The following is a 20,820-nucleotide window of genomic DNA, read 5'->3' as shown; positions in this document are numbered from 1 at the left end:
CATGGAAGATAAATTCAGCTTCATTGTAATTACTTTAGTGCTCAAGCAGGTTATCTTGCTTTCACTGGAAATTTTGCATGTTATATAGAGAAAGAAATTAATTTCAGTCTTTAGCAAATTTTATTTCTTCTCATTTCTTGAATATTTCTAATTCCTTAATGAAGCAATCTTATAAAATAGAATTAGCAATTTCAGTTAGCTGTGAGTCAGCATCCTCACTTTTGGAAAAATAGGCCCTCTGTTTTCAGTAGTGTGAAGGTGGTGAGATTGGTCTTCAGTTAGTCCTCTCTGTATCCCTTTACCCAGTTGCCCAGCTAATGTTCCCAACTTCCACAGCAAGTACTGCAGAGTGTTGTCACTCCTTTCTTCCTATGTGCCTTTTTTACACCATTTACATACAGGAGACACAAAGATTAAGTATTATCCTTATTCTCAAGAAAGTGACAATCGATTGGGGATGAAAAAGATAGATAAGTATGAAGACAATGATAAGTATAATGACCGAGCAGTATGCAGAATATTTTGGGAGTGTAGGTGAAGATTAACTTCATTCACGTGGAAGTTAAGTGTTACCAGGACTCCCCTCCTTCTGAATTTTTTTTTTTAAGATTTTATTTATTTGACAGAGAGACACAGTGAGAGAGGGAACACAAGCAGAGAGAGTGAGAGAGGCAGGCCTCACCTGGAGCAGGGAGCTAGATGCAAGCCTAATCCCAGGAGCCCAGGATCATGACCAGACGCAAGCTGACAGCTGACGCCCAATGACTGAGCCACCCAGGTGCCACTCCCCTCCTGGTGAATATTAAAGGGAAGCCCAAAGAAGGCTGTGAAAAAGAGTTACCTTTTTCAGGGATACAAGCCTGCAAAATGACATCAGCATTACTGGAGTCTTTCAAATCATGCTCTGTAGGGCCCCTAGATTTGTCCCTCTGGTACTGATGTTCTGCTCAGGTGTCATCCCATGATTGGAAATTACTCTGCTTCATCAGTGTTTAAACCACTGTTTTGCATTTGTTTAGCTAGCAGGAAAATAAAAATGTCTGCAGTGTATTGAACGGATTTTCAGTACTTAACAGGCACTGTGTAAAAATATATTAGGAACAATATCTCACTTTACAATTAAAACAACTATGTGAACTCTGTCTTAATATGACTTTGTGAGTGAGGAAAATGAGGTGAAGAAAATTGCAAGATCACAGATAGTAAAACTTTCAATCTAGATGCAAAATTCTATTTTATATTAAGCCCAGTTTTCAGTCAACTGTACTATGCTACATCTAATCAGCAATGGAACACAGAATTCCTCTGAGCCCTGGGACACCTGGGTGGCTCAGTGGGTTAAACATCTGCCTTCTTGTGATGAGCACTGGGTGTGGTACACAACTAATGAATCACTGAACACTACATCAAAACTAATGATGAACTATATGGTGGCTAATTGAAAAAAAAAAAAGTAATAATAGCATCTGTCTTTGGCTCAGGTCATAATCCCACAGTCCTGGGACCGAATCCTGAACTGGGCTCCTTGCTTGGCAGAGAGCCTTCTTATCTCTCTACCTATTTCTTCCTTTGCTTCTGTTCTCACACACTCTCTCTCAAATGAATAAATAAATAAATAAACTCTAAAATAATTCCTCTGAGCCCTGTAATGCCATGATATTGTTTGGTTCCTCAATCTCTGTAAAATAAGAAATCTATACCTCCAGGGTAGCCACAATTTTTGAAAATTGATTACAGTAGTAGAGAGGTAGTTTTGAAATGGGGGCTTAGGAGATATGAAAATATTTTTAACAGAAGTATGAACGGAGAACTGAAAATTGCTCTCAATAATCAGAATCTATTTGATGTAGTTGTTAAAATGGCACACTTGTTTCTGTGCATGTCCTTGCTCCTACACTTCCAGTACTGATCACTTTGTGTTTTTTTAAATTGTTGTTGTTTGTTTGTTTTTAAGACCCGGACCTTCTTACCAATGGTCCTGGGAACTGCTGGGGCAGAGAAAGATAGTGAGAATTACCCTTCAGTTCCCCCTACTCCTCTCTTCATTCCTTTTGATATTCTGCTTTAAAGTCAAGCAAGTGTTGTCCTATTAGTGTATGGCAGGAACTGTGTGTCTCTCTCTGAAGGCAAAAGTAATTTCCAGACACTTGGAGAGTTTACCTTACCTCCCACTTCTTTCCCTGGTATTAATCATAGCATATGTTAACAGTGCTTCCATAGATTTCAGAGTGGTTTCATAGTTGTCTCGTTTGTGCCAGTGAGACACAGCACACAGGCAGATTTGCTAGTAGAGCAGCTAATTCCATCACAGCACATTCAAAAATTTCAATGTTACATTCTGACACAGTTTCCTCCTATCAGGACTTGTCTTTTGCCCTTAATTTTTTATTTCAGCTTCTCCTCTGCTCACAACTTATACAGTAACATTATAGCACTTTCATTCTTAGCACAGCCTCAAATCTCACCTTAGTCAAGCTGGATGAAGGATCCCTGCCTGCTTTCTAGAGGATCCAGCCACATGGAAGCACCCCTTCTGCAGGAAGAGAGGATCCATAAGGAATCCTAGAGGAAGCAGATTTTATTTTTTCAATTTTCTAAGTAATCGTGGAAAGATTTCAGTTCTAGGATAGAATTTCTGGAGAGCACAAAAGAGGTATTTCCCATCATATCTTCCTTCCTTCCTTCCTTCCTTCCTTCCTTCCTTCCTTCCTTCCTTCCTTCCTTCCTTCCTTCCTTCTTTCTCTCTCTTTTTCTTCCTTCTTTCTTTCTTTCTTTCTTTCTTTCTTTCTTTCTTTCTTTCTTTCCTTCCTTCCTTCCTTCCTTCATTTTTTTCTTTCTTCTTTCTTTCTTTCCTTCTTTCTCTCTTTCTTCTTTTCCCTCCTGCCTCTTTTTCTTCAACCAATGATCTATTCAACTCAACTCTGGGCTAAAATACTTGGATATACATATATGTTTTTCATTTCCTTTTTCAATCTTCCTCTGGAATCAGAAACCATCTACGGCAAGTAGGACTGAGACACCAAAGCTATGTCTTGGCCCCATAGGGACAGGGTGAGGAATCCTACTGAAGTTGGAGACCAAGGTAGGGAATTAACTTAAGCCCTTTCCCGAGGCTCTGCGAAGTTACGGTACCCTGGAAACACAGTGTTGGAAATTTGGAGGGGATGAAAAGATCTCCTGGGCTCAAGGTATTTGAAGAAACTTGTGAAATAGTCCCACCAGTCTAGCCTTCAAATTATGGACCGGATCTAGAGATAGAAATGAAATTACCTTTTTTTTTCCTTGCAGCTTTTTCTAGTATTGGGATTCCAGCTTTTAGAAATTCTTTATCTTGAGCTAATATAAATTATTCTCCCTCTCCTTGCTCTTATACACATCCTTATTTTCTTACCTTTGTCATAACATAGAGTGAGCTTATTTCTCCCTCTAAAGAATCTAGTGCATACACACAGATTTCCTCTTGTATGGCTTCTAGATCTACCAACTTCACACTAAAAACATGAATTCATTTTACTGGGTCCTATGTTTCAGCTATCCCAAGACATTGGTTAATATTCCATGGACAAACTCCAGCTTAAGTATATTCGTGGTACATGAAGCCCCAGATTTGTTCAAGGCAGTTAAGAATGTCCTTTCATCACACAGGACACACTCTCTATTACCTCTGTTTAGACAACTCGAACACCCTTGACTCAGGAAAGGACAGGAATACACATCTGGATTGAAGAGATGGGGCCCTGTCCTCTGGCAAATCTTGACATCTGTGCGGTGCAGGTGCCTCTCCAGGCTTTCCTTCACAGACTCACTTTCAGAGGTTGTGATAGCATGGGTTCTGCCTCCATTGATGTTGGAGCTCAGACTCTAATAGCCTCAGTGGCCTTTGGGACCCTGCCCTGGGGTAACCTGTCCATTCTTATTCCCTTGAGAGGGAGATGGAAATCAAGAATAGCAATCTCATAAGGCCCTACTAGGATGGATAGGCATGTAGTTAAGGAAGAGAATGGTTTTCTCTGCTTGAGAAAAGAGTCTTGGGGAGCCCATCCCTAGAGGCACTATGTTGTGTCTATGACCTGCATTGGATCATTTATCTGAATGTCAAAGATTTACCTTTACACCTGTGCATTCATTTGTGTACATGTATGGCATCATCTCCCTCCAAGGATGTGCTAAGTCATCTGCACGTTCTTATGGATTTCAGGCATGTGCTCAAGGAAGGACTGGTATTGTCTGTCCATGCTGTTGAATGAATAATCACTTATGGTGACTTTAACCATGACATTATAATGATAAAAGGGACGTGAAACAAAAATTTTACCAATTGAGAAATGAAATGCATTTTCCAGAGAGGATATCCACATAAAAGTATTTTTGTTACAATGAAAATGTAATTTGATTTTAATTTTTCACTCAAAAGTCTCTAAATAAAAACCGATCCAAGGTACAATGTACAAATATAGTTCATTTCTTTTAACTTTGAATGGTACTCTATTGTATGTATATAGATTTTTATTAATACAAGCAACATTTCATTTATTTACTTATATTTAAAGATTTTATTTTTTTAATTTTTAATTTATTTTTATAGATTTTATTTATTTATTTGGCAGAGAGAGAGATCACAAGTAGACAGAGCAGCAGGCGGAGAGAGACAGGGAAGCATGTTCCCCGCTGAGCAGAAAGCCTGATGCGAGCCTGGATCCCAGGACCCTGAGATCATGGCCTGAGCTGAAGGCAGAGGTTCAATCCTCTGAGCCACCCAGGAGCCCCTTGGTTTCAATTCTTAATCTACATCTTTGATCCATCTGCATTTTATTTTTTTAAACGATTTTACTTATTTATTTAGAGAGAGATCACAAGTAGGCAGAGAGGCAGGCAGAGAGAGAGGGGGAAGCAGGTTCCTGACTGAGCAGGGAGCCCAAGGCGGGGCTCAATTCAAGGACCCTGAGACCATGACCTGAGCCGAAGACAGAGGCTTAACCCACTGAGCCACCCAGGTGCCCCATCCATCTGCATTTCAGTTTGCTTTGAGGTGCGCATTAAGGATCCAATTTTTTTCTCTCTCTCACATGTGGCTACCCAATTAGATAAGGCCATTAAATGTATAATCTATGTTTTACAGACATGTCCATATTTAAACATGTCCTATAAATCGGCATTCTCTAATACAACCACAATAAAGGCACTTGGGAAATTCAGCAGTTGATCACACAATATTATATTCTAATATAGTACATATTCAAATTGCTCCCAATTGTCCCAACAATTCTTTTTAAATTTTTTTTTAATTTTTATTTTTAAAATTTTATTTATTTCTTTTCAGTGTTCTAGAATTCATTGTTTATGCACCATACCCATTGCTCCATGCAATACGTGCCCTCATAATACCCACCACCAGGCTCACCCAACCTCCCACCCCTCTCTCCTCCAGAACCCTCAGTTTGTTTCTCAGAGTCCACAGTCTCTCATGGTTCATCTCCCCCTCCAATTTCCCCTGACTCACTTCTCTCCATCTCCCCATCTCCTCCATGTTATTCCTTACGCTCCACAAATAAGTGAAACCATATGATAATTGACTCTCTCTGCTTCACTTATTTCACTCAGCAAAATCTCTTCTAGTCCTGTTCATGTTGATACAAAAGTTGGATATTCATCCTTTCTGATGGAGGCATAATACTCCATAGTATATATGGACCATATCTTCTTTATCCATTCGTCTGTTGAAGGGCATCTTGGTTCTTTCCACAGTCCTGGTGACTGTGGCCATTACTGCAATGAACATTGGTGTACAGATAGCCTTTCTTTTCACTACATCTGTATAATTTTATATTTATTTATTTATTTATTTGAGAGAGAGAGAAAGAGCACACTTAGAGAAAAAAAGCAGAGGGAAAAGCAGACTCCCTGCTAAGCAGGGTGTCCCCATGTGGGACTCGATTCCAGGACACCCTGGGATCATGACCTGAGCCAAAGGCAGATGCTTAACTGACTGAGCCACCTAAATGGCCCATTATAGGCAACATTTAGGTTGGGACCTTGGTGTTAATACATTAGGAGGAATATTGGCATTTAGCATTTTCTTAATGTACATGTGAAAGTTTCCCTATGGTGTATACCTAAGCATAGGATTACTGAATCAGAGGGTTCAAACATAATTCTCTCTTAATTCTGGATACTTATGCAATCCTACCAAAATTAGATTAAGTATCTTGATTTGTTATATCCATGACAGTATTAGATATTATCCAATTTCTTCTTTACAGATATGATGGTTGAAGGTAGTCCTCATTATTTTGTTTTAATTTTTGATTGCTTAGTGTTTATTTCTTATTATTTTTCTTAGTGTTTTTTAAATAAACTTTTAGTCATTCTGGCTTTCCTTTCTCTGAATTATCTGTTTATTCTTGTTCCTCTTCTTTCTTGATGACTTACAGAATTTTTTATTTAAATTTTAGAACATTTAATTCTAGTTTTAGATTTTGCTAATATTCTCTCCTTATCTCTCACAAATTTGTCTATTTTTGAACATGATGTCTTTTGTTAAGTAGGAGAGCAATCTGCTTTATTCAAATTCCACTGATTTAAATGTTAATCTCATTGAAAAACTCTCACAGAAACACCCGGAATATATTTGACTAAATATCCAGGCATTTCATGACACAGTCAATTTGGCAAATAAAACTAACTATCACAATCTGTTTTGGTAATTTGTGTCAGTCAAGAATTTATCCATTTTGTATAGTTGTCAAATAGTTGTGAAATTTATTGGTAGGAAGTTCACAATTTTCTTTTATCTTTTTACATTTCCTGTAATGATGTCCTTTTTTTTTCATTCCAAATTTTGGAAATTTGCACTTTTTTCTATTTATCTTTTTTTTTAAGTGTACAAATCAATGTTTCTTTTAAAATTTTTATTTAAATTCACTTTAGTTAACATATACTCTATTATTAGTTTCAGGGGTAGAATTTAATGATTCCTCAGTTACATGTAACACCCAGTGGTTATTACATCACATGCAGTCCTTAATGCCCATCACCCAGTTATCCCATCTCCCCACATCTCCCCTACAGCAACACTCAGTTTGTTTCCTGTAGTTAAGAGTCTCTTACGGTCTCCCTCTCTATTTTCATCTTATTTTATTTTTCCTTCCCTTCCCCTATGTTTGTTCATCTGTTTTGCTTCTTAAATTCCACATATGAGTGAAATCGTGTGGTATTTATCTTTCACTTACTGACTTACTTCACTTAGCCTAATACCCTTTAGTTCTATCCACATCATTATAAATGACAATATTTCACGTTTTGATGACTGAGTTAATACCACATTTTGTGTGTTTGTGTGTGTGCGTGTGTATATGCACACATCTTCTTTATCCATTTGTCAGTCAGTGGACATCTGGGCTCTTTCCATAGTTTGGCTATTGTGGACATTCTTGCTATAAATATTGGGGTGCAGGTGCCCCTTCTGATCACTTTGTTTGTATCCTTTGGATAAATACTTGGTAGTGCAATTGCTTGGTCATAGGGTAGTTCTATTTTTAAATTTTTGAAGAACTTCCATACTGTTTTCCATAGTGGCTGTACCAGTTTGTATTCTCACCAACAGTGTACGAGGATTTTTCCTCTTTTTCCACATCCTTGCCAACATTTGTCATTTCCTAACTTGTTAGTTTTAGTCATTCTGACTGGTGTGAAGTGATACCACATTGTGGTTTTGATTTGTATTTCCCTGATGCCAAGGATATTAAGCATTTTTTTCATGTGTCTGTTGGCCATTTGCACGTCTTTTTTGGAGAGATGTCTGTTTATCTCTCCTGCCCATTTTTTGACTGGATTATTTTTTGGATGTTGATTTGATAAGTTCTTTATAGGTTTTGGATACTAGCTCTTTATCTGATATGCCATTTGTGAATATCTTCTATTCCATAGGTAGCCTTTTAGTTTTGTTGAGTGTTTCCTTTGTTGTACAAAAGCTTTTTATCCTAATGAAGTCCCAATAGCTCATTTTTTCCTTTTTTTTCCTTGCCTTTGGAGATGTGTCCTGTAAGTAGTTGCTATAACCAAGGCCAAAGAGGTTGCTGCCTGTGTTCTTCTCTAGGATTTTGATGGATTCCTGTCTCATATTTAAGTCTTTCATCCAATTTGAGTTTGTGTGTGTGTGTGTGTATAGTTTAAGAAAGTGATCCAGTTTCATTCTTCTGCATATGGCTGTCCAATTTTCCCAGCACCATTTATTGAAGAGACTATCTTTTTTCCACTGGATATTCTTTTATGCTTGTCAAAGAATAGTTGACTGTAGAATTGAGGGTCCATTTCTGGGTTCTCTATTCTGTTGCATGGTCTGTGTGTCTGTTTTTGTGCCAATTCCATGCTGTCTTGATGATTATACCTTTATAAAACAGTGTCAAGTCCAGAATTGTGATGCCTCCAGCTGTAGTTTTCTTTCTCAACATTCCTCTGGCTCTTTAGAGTCTTTTCTGGTGTAATACAAATTTTAGGATTATTCCAGCTCTGTGAAAAATGCTAGTGGTATTTTGATAGGGATTGCATTGATGTGAGGTTGCTTTGGGTAGCATAGATATTTTATGATTATATAAATACTGATTATTCCAATCCATAAACATGGAATGTTTTCTCATTTCTTTGTGTCTTCCTCAATTTCTTTCATAAGCATTCCATAGTTTCTAGAGTATAGATCTTTTACCTCTTTGGTTAGGTACATTCCTAGGTTTCTTATGGTTTTTGGTACAATTGTAAATGGAATTGATTCCTTAATATCTCTTTCTGCCTGCTTCTTTGTTAGTGCATAGAAATGTGACTGGTTTCTGTGCATTGATTTTATATGCTGTAACTGTGCTGAATTCCTGTTTCATATATTCTGGCAATTTTTTGATGGAGTCCTTAAGTTTTCTATATAGAGTATCATGTTGTCTGTGAAGAGTGAAAGTTTGATGACTTTTTTACAGATTTAGATGTATTTTATTTTATTATATTATTTAATTTAATTTAGTTTAATTTAATTTAATTTTGTTTTCTGACTGTTGGAACAAGGACTTCTAGTATTATGTTGAACAACAGTGGTGAGAGTGGACATCCCTGTACTGTTCCTGACATTAGAGGGAAAGCCCTGTTTTCCCTCAGTGAGGATAATATTTGCTATGGGTCTTCCTCTATCCCTGCCTAGTGGAGGGTTTTTATTAAAAAAGAATGCTATACTTTGTCAAATGCTTTTTATGCATCTATTGAGCAGATTATATGGTTCTTGTTCTTTAAAAAAAAAAATTGATGTGAGGGTACCTGGGTGGCTCAGTGGGTTAAACCTCTGCCTTCGGCTCAGGTCATGATCTCAGGGTCCTGGGATCGAGTCCCTCATCGGGCTCTGTGCTTGGCAGGAGCCTGCTTCCTCCTCTCTCTCTGCCTGCCTCTCTGCCTACTTGTGATCTCTCTCTGTCAAATAAATAAAATAAAATAAATCTTTAAAAAATTAATGTGACATATCACATTAATTGATTTGCAGATGTTGGACCATGCTGCAGCCCAGGAATATGTCCCTCTTGGTCATGGTGAATAATACTTTTAATGTACTGTTAGCAACATACTATTAGCTAGTTTCTTGGTGAGAAGTTTTGTATCCATATTCATCAGTGATATTGGTCTATAATCCTCCTTTTTAGTAGTGTCTTTGGTCTTGTGATCAAGGTAATGTTGGCCTCATAGGATGAGTTTGGAGGTTTTCTTTCCATTTGTGTTTTTTGGAAGTTTCAGAAGAATAGGTAGTAGTATATCTTCTTCAAATGTTTCATAGAATTCCTCTGGGAAACCCTCTGGCCCCGGACTCTTGTTTGATGGGATATTTTTGATTACTGATTCAATTTCTTTGCTGGTTATGGGTTTGCTCAGGTTTTCTACCTCTTTCTGATTCAGTCTTGTTAGTTTATAGATTTCCAGGAATGCATCCATTTCTTTCAGATCTCCTCATTTGTTGGCATGTAGTTGCTCATAATATATTAAAACAATTGTCTGTATTTCCTTGGTATTGGTCATGATGTCTCCCTTTAGTTCATGATCGTATTAATTTGGGTCCTTTCTCTTTTCTTTTGGCTAAGTCTGGCCAGAGGTTTATCGATCTTACTAATTCTTTCAGAGAATCAGCCTTTAGTTTTATTGATCTGTTCTACAATTTTTCTGGTTTCTATTTCATTGATTTCTGTTCTAATCTTTATTACTTCTCTTTTTCTGCTTGGTTTAGGTTTTATTTGTTATTCTTTCTCCAGCTCCTTTAGGTGGAAGATTAGCTTTTGTATTTGAGATTTTTCTACTTTTTTGAGAGAGGCTTGTATTGCAATGTACTTCCCTCTTAGGATCATCTTTGCGGTATCCCAAAACTTTGAACAGCTGTATTTTCATTTTCATTAGTTTCTATGAATTTTTAAAATTCCTTTTTAATTTCCTGGTTGACCCAGTTCATTTTTGAGTAGGATGATCTTTAACCTCTGTGTGTTTGAATGCCTTCCAAATTTCCTCTTGTGACTGAGTTCAAGTTCCAAAGCATTGTGGTCTGAAAATATGGGAAATAATATCAGTCTCTTGGTATTGACTGAGATCTGATTTGTGACCCATTGTGTGATCTATTCTGAAGAATGTTCCATGTGCACTTGAGAAGAATGTGTATTCTGTTGCTTTAGTGTGGAATGCTGTGTTTATATCTGTGAATTCCATCTGGCCTAATCTGTCATTCAAAGCCCTTTTTTCCTTGTTGGTCTTTTGCTTAATTGATCTATATTGCTGTGAGTGGGGTGTTGAAGTCCCCTACTATTATTGTATTGTTATCATTTTTTTTTAAACTTTGGTTATTAATTGTTTGCTATAACTGGCTGATCCCAAGTTAGTTAGGAGCATAAATACTTATAATTGTTAGGTCTTCTTGTTGGGTAAACACTTTAAGTTTCTCAAAGTATCCCTCTTCATCTTTTACTACAGTCTTTGGTTTAAAATCTAATTTATCTGATATGAGGATTGGTGCCCCAACTTTCTTTTTAATGTTCATTAGCATGACAGATGGTTCTCCACCCTCTCACTCTAAATCTGGGGTGTATTTTGGTCTAAAATGAGTCACTTTTAATCAGCATATTGATGGGTCTTGTTTTCTTAATCCATTCTGATACCCTATGTTTTTTGATTAGAGCATTTAGTCAGTTTTATATTCAGAGTAATTATTGAAAGATATGAATTTAGTGCCATTGTATTATCTGTAAAATTGTTCTTCCTGAAGGGTGTCTCTGTTCCTTTCTGATCCTTGTTAATTTGGAGCTCTCTCTCCACTCAAAGGATCCCCTTTATTATATTTGCAGGGCTGGTTTAGTGTTCACAAGTTCTTTCAGTTTTTGTTTGTCCTGGAAACTCTATCTCTCCTTCTATTCTGAATGGCAGCCTTGCTGGATAAAGTATTCTTGGCTGCATATTTTTCCTATTTAGCATGTTGAATATATTATGCCTGTCCTTTCTGGTCTGCTAGGTCTCTGTGGACAGGTCTGCTGACAGCCTTATATATACCCTTGTAGTTTAAGGACCTTTTGTCCTGAGCTTTTTTTTCAGGCTTTTCTCTTTTTCTTTGTAATTTCCAAGTTTCACTATAATATGTTGGGTTGTTGAACATTTTTTTATTTTGAGGGGGTTTCTCTGTGCCTCCTAGACTTGAATGCCTGTTTACTTTCCCAGATTCAGGCAATTCTTAGCTACAATTTGTTAAAATAAACCTCCTATCCCTTTTTACCTTTCTTCATTTTCTGAGACTCCTATAATATGGGCATTATTTCACTTTGTGGAATTGCTGAGTTCCCTAAATTTGCCTTCGTCATTCACTTGTTTTCTTTCCCTTTTTTTTTCTCAGCCTCATTATTCTCCATTATGCTTTTTTGAAGCCTGGCTAGTATCTTTATAATCATTATTTTAAATTCTAGTTCACACATCTTACTTATATCCATATTGATTAAATTCATGACAGTGTGTACCACTTCCTTTTTTTATTCTGAGGTGAACTCTATTTTCTCATATTGTACAGAAAAGAAAGGAAGAAAGGACAAGAGAGAAAGACGCTTAGATCTAGAGGGTTTTTGTTTGTTTGTTTGTTTTTGTTTGTTTTTGCAAATGTTTTTAACTACTAATTTAATTCTTTAATAGATATAGATTTATTTAGGTGATCATTTTTTCTCAGGTGAGCTTTGGTAGTTTTTGTGTTTTGAAGAATGTCCTTACTTCATCTCAATTGAAGTGTTTATTGTCATAAAGGTGTTCATAATAATCCATTATTACTATCTTTTTAATATGTATAGGATCTGTAGTGATGTCACCTATCTCATTCCTAATACTGATAATTTGTATCTTCTCTCCCTCTCCCTCCTTTCTCCCTCTCTCCTCCTACTCCTTACCCTTCCTTCCTCCCTGTCTTTCCCTAATTTGTTTGGCTTATTCTTAGGATTTTGTAATTTTTTTTACTCTTCTGAAAGTAAAATATTTTGCTTTGAATAATTTTCTCTATTGTGTTTTGTTTTTAATTTCATTGATTTCTGTTCTGATAGTTATGCTTTTGGTTTAGTTTATTCCCGTGTTGTTGTTGTTGTTTTTAATGATAGAAGTTGATCATTGATTTGAGACATTGTTTCATTCTTTCTCCTTTTTTCCTTTCTTTATTTGTTCTTTTGTTTTTTCATTTTTTTGGTTATTTTTTTAGGGAGAGAGAGGCAGGGAGAGGCAGAGGGAGAGGAAGAAAGGGAATCTTAAGCAGGCTATATGCCCAGTATGGGCTCAATCTCACAACTCTGAGATCATGACCTCAGACATGAGTTTGGATGCTCAAAATTATGAGTTGGACGCTTAATCAACTGAGCCACCAGATTCCTTGAGACCTTGTATTTCTAATAAAGACTTTAATAGTATATCTTTCTAAGTACAACACAGGTAATAACACAGGTTTGAACTCTGTGGGTTTGATTATACAAGGACAGTTTTTTTTAAATGTATTTATTTATTTACTTATATCTATCTATCTATCTATTTATTTATTTGTTTATTTTTAAATATTTTGTTTATTTATTTGAGAGAGAGAGCATGAATGGGGAAGGGGCGAAGGGAGAGGGACAAGTGGACTTCCCGCTAAGCAGTGAGCACATGTGGGGCTCAATCCCAGGACTCTGGGATCATGACCTGAACTAAAGGCAACCATTTAACTAACTGAGTGAGCCAGCCACCTCTGGACTATTTTTTTTTTTAAGATTTTATTTATTTGACAGATAGAGATCACAAGCAGGCAGAGAGGCAAGCAGAGAGAGAGAGGGGGAATCAGGCCCCCTGCCAAGCAGAGAGCCTGATGTGGGCTTGATCCTAGGACCCAGAGACCATGACCCAAGCCAAAGGCAGAGGCTCAACCCACTGAGCCACTCAGGCCCCCTATTTTTTTTTTTTTATCAATACAGTGGAGTATTGTAAATCTATTTTCCCTCTCATATAATTTTCTTAACATTTTCTTTTCTCAAGCTTATTTTGTTATAAGGACATGGTATATAGTACATATAAGATATAAAATATGACTTAATCTGTTATCTAAATTGTTGGTAAGGCTTTCAGAGAATAGTAGGCTATTAGTTAATTTTTAGAGCATCAAAAGTTATATGTGGAGTTTTGACTATGTAAGGGGTCAGTGCCTTTGATGCTTATGTTGTTCAAGTATCAACTGTATTGGTTTAGCAGCATTTCAAAAATTTTGATATCTTGTATTTTAATTTTTTCTCAGTGCAAAATACTTTCTACTTTTCATTGTGATTACTTCTTTATCTCATGGTTAATTTATACATTTGTTTTTTTGCATGTGAATACCTTTTTTGAGTGTTTATTACATTTTTTATTCTTTAGCACCAAAAATTAAACAAATAAAATTGAATTTTTTGATGTGCTTTTAGGAGCATTAAGACTTATATAGATTCACAACCACTGTTGTAATAAGGATGCAGAATAGTTCTGCCACTTTAGGAAAGTTTCCTTGTATCTACTCCCTTGTAGCGTATTGTTTACCTTTTAATGTTTGGAATTTTTTTCAGAGATCACTCTATTATTGATATCTAATTTAATCCCACTGTGGTCAGAGAATATACTTTGCACCCAAAGTTGCTTTGGGATTTATTTTATGACCCAGAATATGATTTTTTTAAATAAAAGTTCAGTGTGCACTTGAGAGAATGTACATTCTTTGTAGAAACTCATCTTTTCTGGTTAATGTAGCCATTCCCATTTTATTTTGATTAGTGTTGGTGTGGTATATATTTCTATCCCTTTATTATTTTATTTTTATTTCTAACTTCTTTCTTTTTTTTAATTTTTAAATTTATTTTCAGTGTAACAGTATTCATTGTTTTTGTACCAAACCCAGTGCTCCATGCAATCCGTGCCCTCTCCAATACCCACCACCTGGTTCCCCCAACCTCCCACCCCCTGCCCCTTCAAAACCCTCAGATTGTTTTTCAGAGTCCATAGTCTCTCATGGTTCACCTCCCCTTCCAATTTCCCTCAACTCCCTTCTCCTCTATAATTCCCCTTGTCCTCCATGCTATTTGTTATGCTCCACAAATAAGTGAAACCATATGATAATTGACTTTTTCTGCTTGACTTATTTCACTCAGCATAATCTCTTCCAGTCCCGTCCATGTTGCTACAAAAGTTGGGTATTCATCCTTTCTGATGGAGGCATAATACTCCATAGTGTATACAGAACAACATCTTCCTTATCCATTCGTCCGCTGAAGGGCATCTTGGTTCTTTCCACAGTTTGGCGACCGTGACCATTGCTGCTATAAACATTGGGGTATAGATGGCCCTTCTTTTCACTACATCTGTATCTTTGGGGTATATACCCAGTAGTGCAATTGCAGGGTGATAGGGAAGCTCTATTTTTAATTTCTTGAGGAATCTCCACGGTGTTCTCCAAAGTGCCTGCACGAACTTGCATTCCCACCAACAGTGTAAGAGGGTTCCCCTTTCTCCATATCCCCTCCAACACACTATCCCTTTATTTTTAACCTAATTGTCTTTATATTTCTGGTGTGTTTTGTATGGTTGCATTTTTTTGTGTGTGTGCTAAATTGAAATTTATTTATTTATTTATTTTTAGAATTAATTTATTTATTTTTTAAAAAATTTTTAATCACTTTTTAAATTTATTTTCAGCATAATAGTATTCATTGTTTTTGTACCACACCCAGTGCTCTATGCAATCCGTGCCCTCTCTAATACCCATCACCTGGTTCCCCCAACTTCGCACCCCTCACCTCTTCAAACCCTTCAGATTGTTTTTCAGAGTCCATAGTCTCTCATTGTTCACCTCCCCTTCCAATTTCCCCCAACTCCCTTCTCCTAACTCCCCATGTCCTCCATGCTATTTGTTATGCTCCACAAATAAGTGAAACCATATGATAATTGACTCTCTCTGCTTGACTTATTTTTAAAAATTTTAAAATTTATTTTCAGCGTAACAGTATTCATTGTTTTTGTACCAAACCCAGTGCTCCATGCAATCCGTGCCCTCTCCAATACCCACCACCTGGTTCCCCCAACTTCCCACCCCCCCCTTCAAAACCCTCATTTAATTGAATCTTTCCCCCCCCAATCTGTCAAGCTCTGCTTTATAGTTAATGTGATTTATGGATATAGCTCACTGTATGTATGTATGTATGTATATATTTATTATGTTCAGTTAGCCACTGTATAGTACATTAGTTTTTACTTTATTTTATTTTTTATTTCTATTCAGTGTTCCAGCATTCATTGTTTATGCACCCACTCAGTGCTCCATGCAATACAAGCCCTCCATAATACCCATCACCAGGCTCACCCAAATCCCCACTCCTTTCTCCTCTTAGTTTTTGATGTAGTGTTCAATGATTCATTAGTTGCATATAACACCCAGTGCTCATCCCAACATGTGCCCTCCTTAATACCCATCACCCAGTTACCTGCTTCCCCTCTGAAACCCTCAGATTGTTTCCCAGAGTCCATAGTCTTTCATGGTTTGACTCCCTCTCTGATCCCCCCGCCAACCTTTAGTTTTCCCTCCTGTCTCCTATGGTCCTCCATGCTATTCCTTATGTTCCACATATGAATGAAACCATATGATAATTGTCTTTCTCTGGTTGACTTATTTCACTTAGCATAATCCCTTCGAGTTCCATCCATGTTGTTGCAAATGGTGGATATTCATCTTTTCTGATGGCTGAGTAATATTCCATTGTATATATGTACCACATCCTCTTTGTCCATTCATCTGTTGAAGGGCATCTTAGCTCCTTCCACAGTTTGGCTATTGTAGACATTGATGCTATGAACATTGGGGTGTATGTACCCCTTCTTTTCACTACATCTGTATCTTTGGGATAAATACTTAGTAGTGCAGTTGCTGGGTTGTAGGGTAGCTCTTTTTTTAATGTCTTGAGGAACCTCCATACTGTTTTCCAGAGTGGCTGTATGGGCTTGAATTTCCACCAAGAGTGTAAGCATGTTCCCCTTTCTCCACGTCCTCTATAATTTGCTTTAAATAAATCGCTTGGGCATTTGTTCTCTCTTTCTTTTCCCTTCCTTTTCTTTTACCTTTTAGATTACCTGAATATATATTTTTAATTTATTTATTTTTAAATTTAATTTTATTTTTTCAATGTTCCAAGATTCATTGTTTGTGCACCACAACCATTACCTGAGTATATTTTTAAAACTGCATTTTAATTTATCTTTTCTCTTAGGAGTTTTAACTATTGTATTTTGGGGGCTTGCTTTAGAGATTATAGTACGATCTCTAAATAATCCCAGTCTACCTTCAAGTGATAACACATCATTTCACATATAATGTAATGATTTGCCATGATGCAGTTCCATTGCTTCCTTCCTGTTTTGTGCTTTTATTTTCATACATTTTATAAACTGCATGCTGCATTGTTATTACTTTTGTTATAGACAATAATTTTTAAATAACTATAAATATTTTTCAAATCTTACAATTTACCCATGTATCAACAACTTTTGATGGTCTTTAAAACTTTCTGTACAACTGCATTTATATCATAATATTTTCTTTCTTTCTCTTGAAACTTTTTGAACATTGTTTGCAATATGAATATGATGGTGAAAACTATTTCAGTTTTTGTATATTAAAAAACACATATCTGGTTTTGAAAAGTATTTGTGGGGGATAGAATTGTACTTGAAAAATTTTTCTCTTTCAGTCCTTTAAAGATAATGCTCTATGTTTTCTCACTTGCATTGTTTTTGATAAATCTGCTCTAATGTTTAATATAGTCCATTGGTTTTTAAAAAGCGTTTATTTATTTGAGAGAGAGAAAAAAATTATTTGAGAGAGAGAGAGAAAAAAAAATTGAGTGAGCCACCCAGGCACCTCTTAATTTAGTCCTATGGTTTGAAATGTGTCATTTTTTTCCCCTGGCTTTTAGAATTTTTTTCTCTATCATTACTTCTGAACAATTGGCTTATGATGTACCCTAGTATAGTTTTCTTCATGTTTCTTATTCTTGGGTTTCACTGAGCTTCTTGGAACTCTGGATTTATGAATTTTATCAGATTGGAAACTTCCAGCCATTATTTTTTCAAATATATTTTATGTCCCTTCTTTTGTCAAGAAATGGTGTTTTGATACCACAAAGAATCTTTATGTGCACTGAGAGGATAATACTCACATATGTAAGAATTTCTTCTGTATCTATTTATAATGTTGATTGATAAACCCATGTGTTTTATAATGGGCATGCATGAGCGCATCCATTTTGCAATGCATCTTGCATATTAAGTTGATTATACAGATAGGGCCTCCACACGCTCTACAGGGGGCCTTAAATAAGGTTACCATGGCCTCTTGAGTGAATACAGTCCATTTTGAAGTGCTTTATTCTGTGACTCTTTCATTTTTCCTTCCTTTTCCTGACTACTACTACTTTGAGTTCTCTCCAAGCTACACTCTACAAACCAGAAGGTAAGGATGATATGGGGGCTTTTAAGGACTTTTTGTTGGATTTTCTTCTATTCTATTTCATATTCTTTCTCTAGGTCTTTCCGCCTGTTTTCTCATTGTTTCAATAATGATATGTAGTCAGTTCCCAAGTATACATTTTATTTGAGGGCAGAACTTGTCAGTGCAACTGTTTAATATACACTATCACTTGGATGTTTCAGATGTGTTCAAACAAAGTCGCTAAAAATTTACTTCTGGTCTTACCTCTAAGCTCTCCTATGTCCCCTGGTTGTGTCTATACAACCCATAAGACCATGGAATATTGCATGAAATATGGTCTCTCTCACTCTTGATGTCTAATGTAAAAATTAGGAGGACAAGGACCATGTCTGAATTATATTCCTACTAACTAGCATGCATTCAATCATTTATTCAATGTATATTCAGTCATTAATTTCACAAACATTTATGGTTTCTACTATATACCCAGCCCTGTCTGGGCACTGAAAATACAACAGTGAACATATCAGGTAAAAGTTCTTGCCCTTCTACTGCTTAAATTTTAGTAAATTAGGGCTGACTAAACAAATAAATGAGCAAAATGTACCATCAGTAGATAGTGATTAATGCTATGCAAAACAGGGGAGCAGAGGTGTTAGGACATCATCTGTGCTTTGGGGGATTATTGTTGGATACTATTTTTAATTTCTTTCTTTCTTTCTTTCTTTCTTTCTTTCTTTCTTTCTTTCTTTCTTTCTTTCTTTCTTTCTTTCTTTCCTTCTCTTTCTTGTCTCTTCTTTCCCTGTGGTCAGGGAGACCCAATGGACCTGAGGAAAGGAGTTATGTGTCCAGAGGAACAACGAGCAAAAAGTCCCAGAGACAAGAATGTGGTTCATGTTTTTGAGAAGCTTTAGGGAGGCCGTTCTGACTCAGGGACTGGAGGGGATCAGATATATAAAGGAGTCCCCACCTACAGAAATGAATTCTTCTCTCCTCTGGGCTTATTTATGTGTTTTAATCTAATTCTTATTACAGTGATTTTACATGTTTTTGGCTTTTCCCCTAGGCCTTTAGAGTAGGTCTTTAGATCAAGATTTATGTATGTTTGAGTTCCATTTTCCGGTTCTGTGCTGGATGTAAGATAACTTTCATTAAATATATATGAGGGCCTGAGGGAAAGGTTAAAGCATAATGATTATTCTTACCACTTTTGAACAGTTGCTTTTCAATCTCATTTTACTTTTTCGAAGTCAATTCACTGCCTTTAAGTTCTGGTACTTCCCATCAGCCACACATTTTTAAGTGAGTATGGATTTTCCATCACACTGACTCTAAAAGGAATTTAATCAGGAGAAGACAGTGAAGTATGATGCTTGGCTCATGAAAATTCATAGCCCCTGGTCTGGGTACCATGATGAGACTTTTACATCTATATCCTTAGTCACTTTCTGAAAATGATGGAAGGTGAAAGGTGTGATATGATATATCACATGTGTGATATGTGATAGGTAAGAGGGAAACCATGCAGTTCATATCTTCAGGCATGTCTAGAGAGAAGATTAGGATTGTAATTTTTTCTCCAAGTTCCTGCCTTTCAAATGTAATTAGAGCATTCATGGTTGAGAAAAGTCGAGCTAGAACACGATTAGTTACTGCTCTTTCCTGCTCTCCTCAGTAATTTCCCAATCCCCTCTTTAATCTCCTGGGTTCGTACCCCATAGACAATGGGGTTGAGAGCTGCAGGAATTACATGGTATAGGACATTAAGTAAGATGGGGATATCAGGAGAAATTTTTTTCTTGGCAATATGGATAAAAACAAAAACCAGAAGGTTGGTGCTGAAGAAAAGGATGAGAATGAAGTGGGAGCCACATGTGCTCAGAGCTTTGGCAACTTCCCCTTTTGCCTTGAGTCTAAGAACAGCTCTTAGAATGAAAGTATAGGAGAGGAAGATGAGGATGAGGTCAGAGCCCATAACAGTCCAGGCCACAGTTTACTGGTATATTTTGTTAAGGACAACATTATCACAGGAGAGCTTGGACACAGAGAGGTTGGCACAGATACAGTTCTCAATTATATTTTTTCCACAATAATGGAGGCAGGCAAAGAGGATGGGAATGGACATAGTAAGAAATGCATTCCTGGCCAAAATAAAAATAGCAGGCTTAGCTACAAATTGATCAGTGATGATGGATGGGTACCTCAGTGGGTGGCAGATGGCCACATAGCGGTCATAGGCCATGACCATGAATGTGCAGGACTCCATGGCAAGAAAGCAATTCATGATGTACATCTGAAGGAAGCAGGCATAGAAGCTGATGGACTTGAGGTCAAACCAGAATATGGCCAGGACCTTGGGGATGACGGTGAGGCAGAGCACAATATCCAGGAGGGAGAGAATGCCGAGTAGGTAGTACGTGGGCTCATGCAGAGAGACCTCCAGCTGGATGGTGACCAGGAGAACACCATTGGCCCCCATGGCCAGAAGGAAGAGGAGGCTGAGGGGCAGGGACAACCAGAACTTCCAGCTGGGGGACTTGACAAACAATTCAGGAGGAAGTTTGAAACCTCAGTGGAGATGGTGCAGTTTGGATGTGCTGTCATCTTTTGTCTTTTTAGTGATCTGTAAAATTAAGGTAAAAATTAGTTACTGACTCAAGACCCATGAATTTACAATAATCTCCTTCACCTAGGTGATACTCATGACTCCTAGCAGGTTGTCCAGAGCCATGTGAATTCACCTGTGTATTCTTTGTGACATGGTATTAGGAGATTCCTATCACTTTAAGCAGTATAGAGGACTGGGAAAATATGGCTTGTTT

At 36.9% G+C, this 20,820-nt stretch overlaps 1 pseudogene; it reads right to left on the bottom strand.

Annotated features, from left to right (window-relative positions):
- Positions 1-19,643: 19,643 nt before the first annotated feature.
- On the bottom strand, positions 19,644-20,602 carry LOC116864908 (annotated as a pseudogene).
- Positions 20,603-20,820: the final 218 nt, after the last annotated feature.

Source organism: Lontra canadensis, unplaced genomic scaffold, assembly GCF_010015895.1.
Source record: "Lontra canadensis isolate GAN:19392208 unplaced genomic scaffold, GSC_riverotter_1.0 scaffold7, whole genome shotgun sequence".
NCBI lineage: Eukaryota > Metazoa > Chordata > Mammalia > Carnivora > Mustelidae > Lontra > Lontra canadensis.
This window is presented reverse-complemented; position numbering and strand designations above follow the sequence as displayed.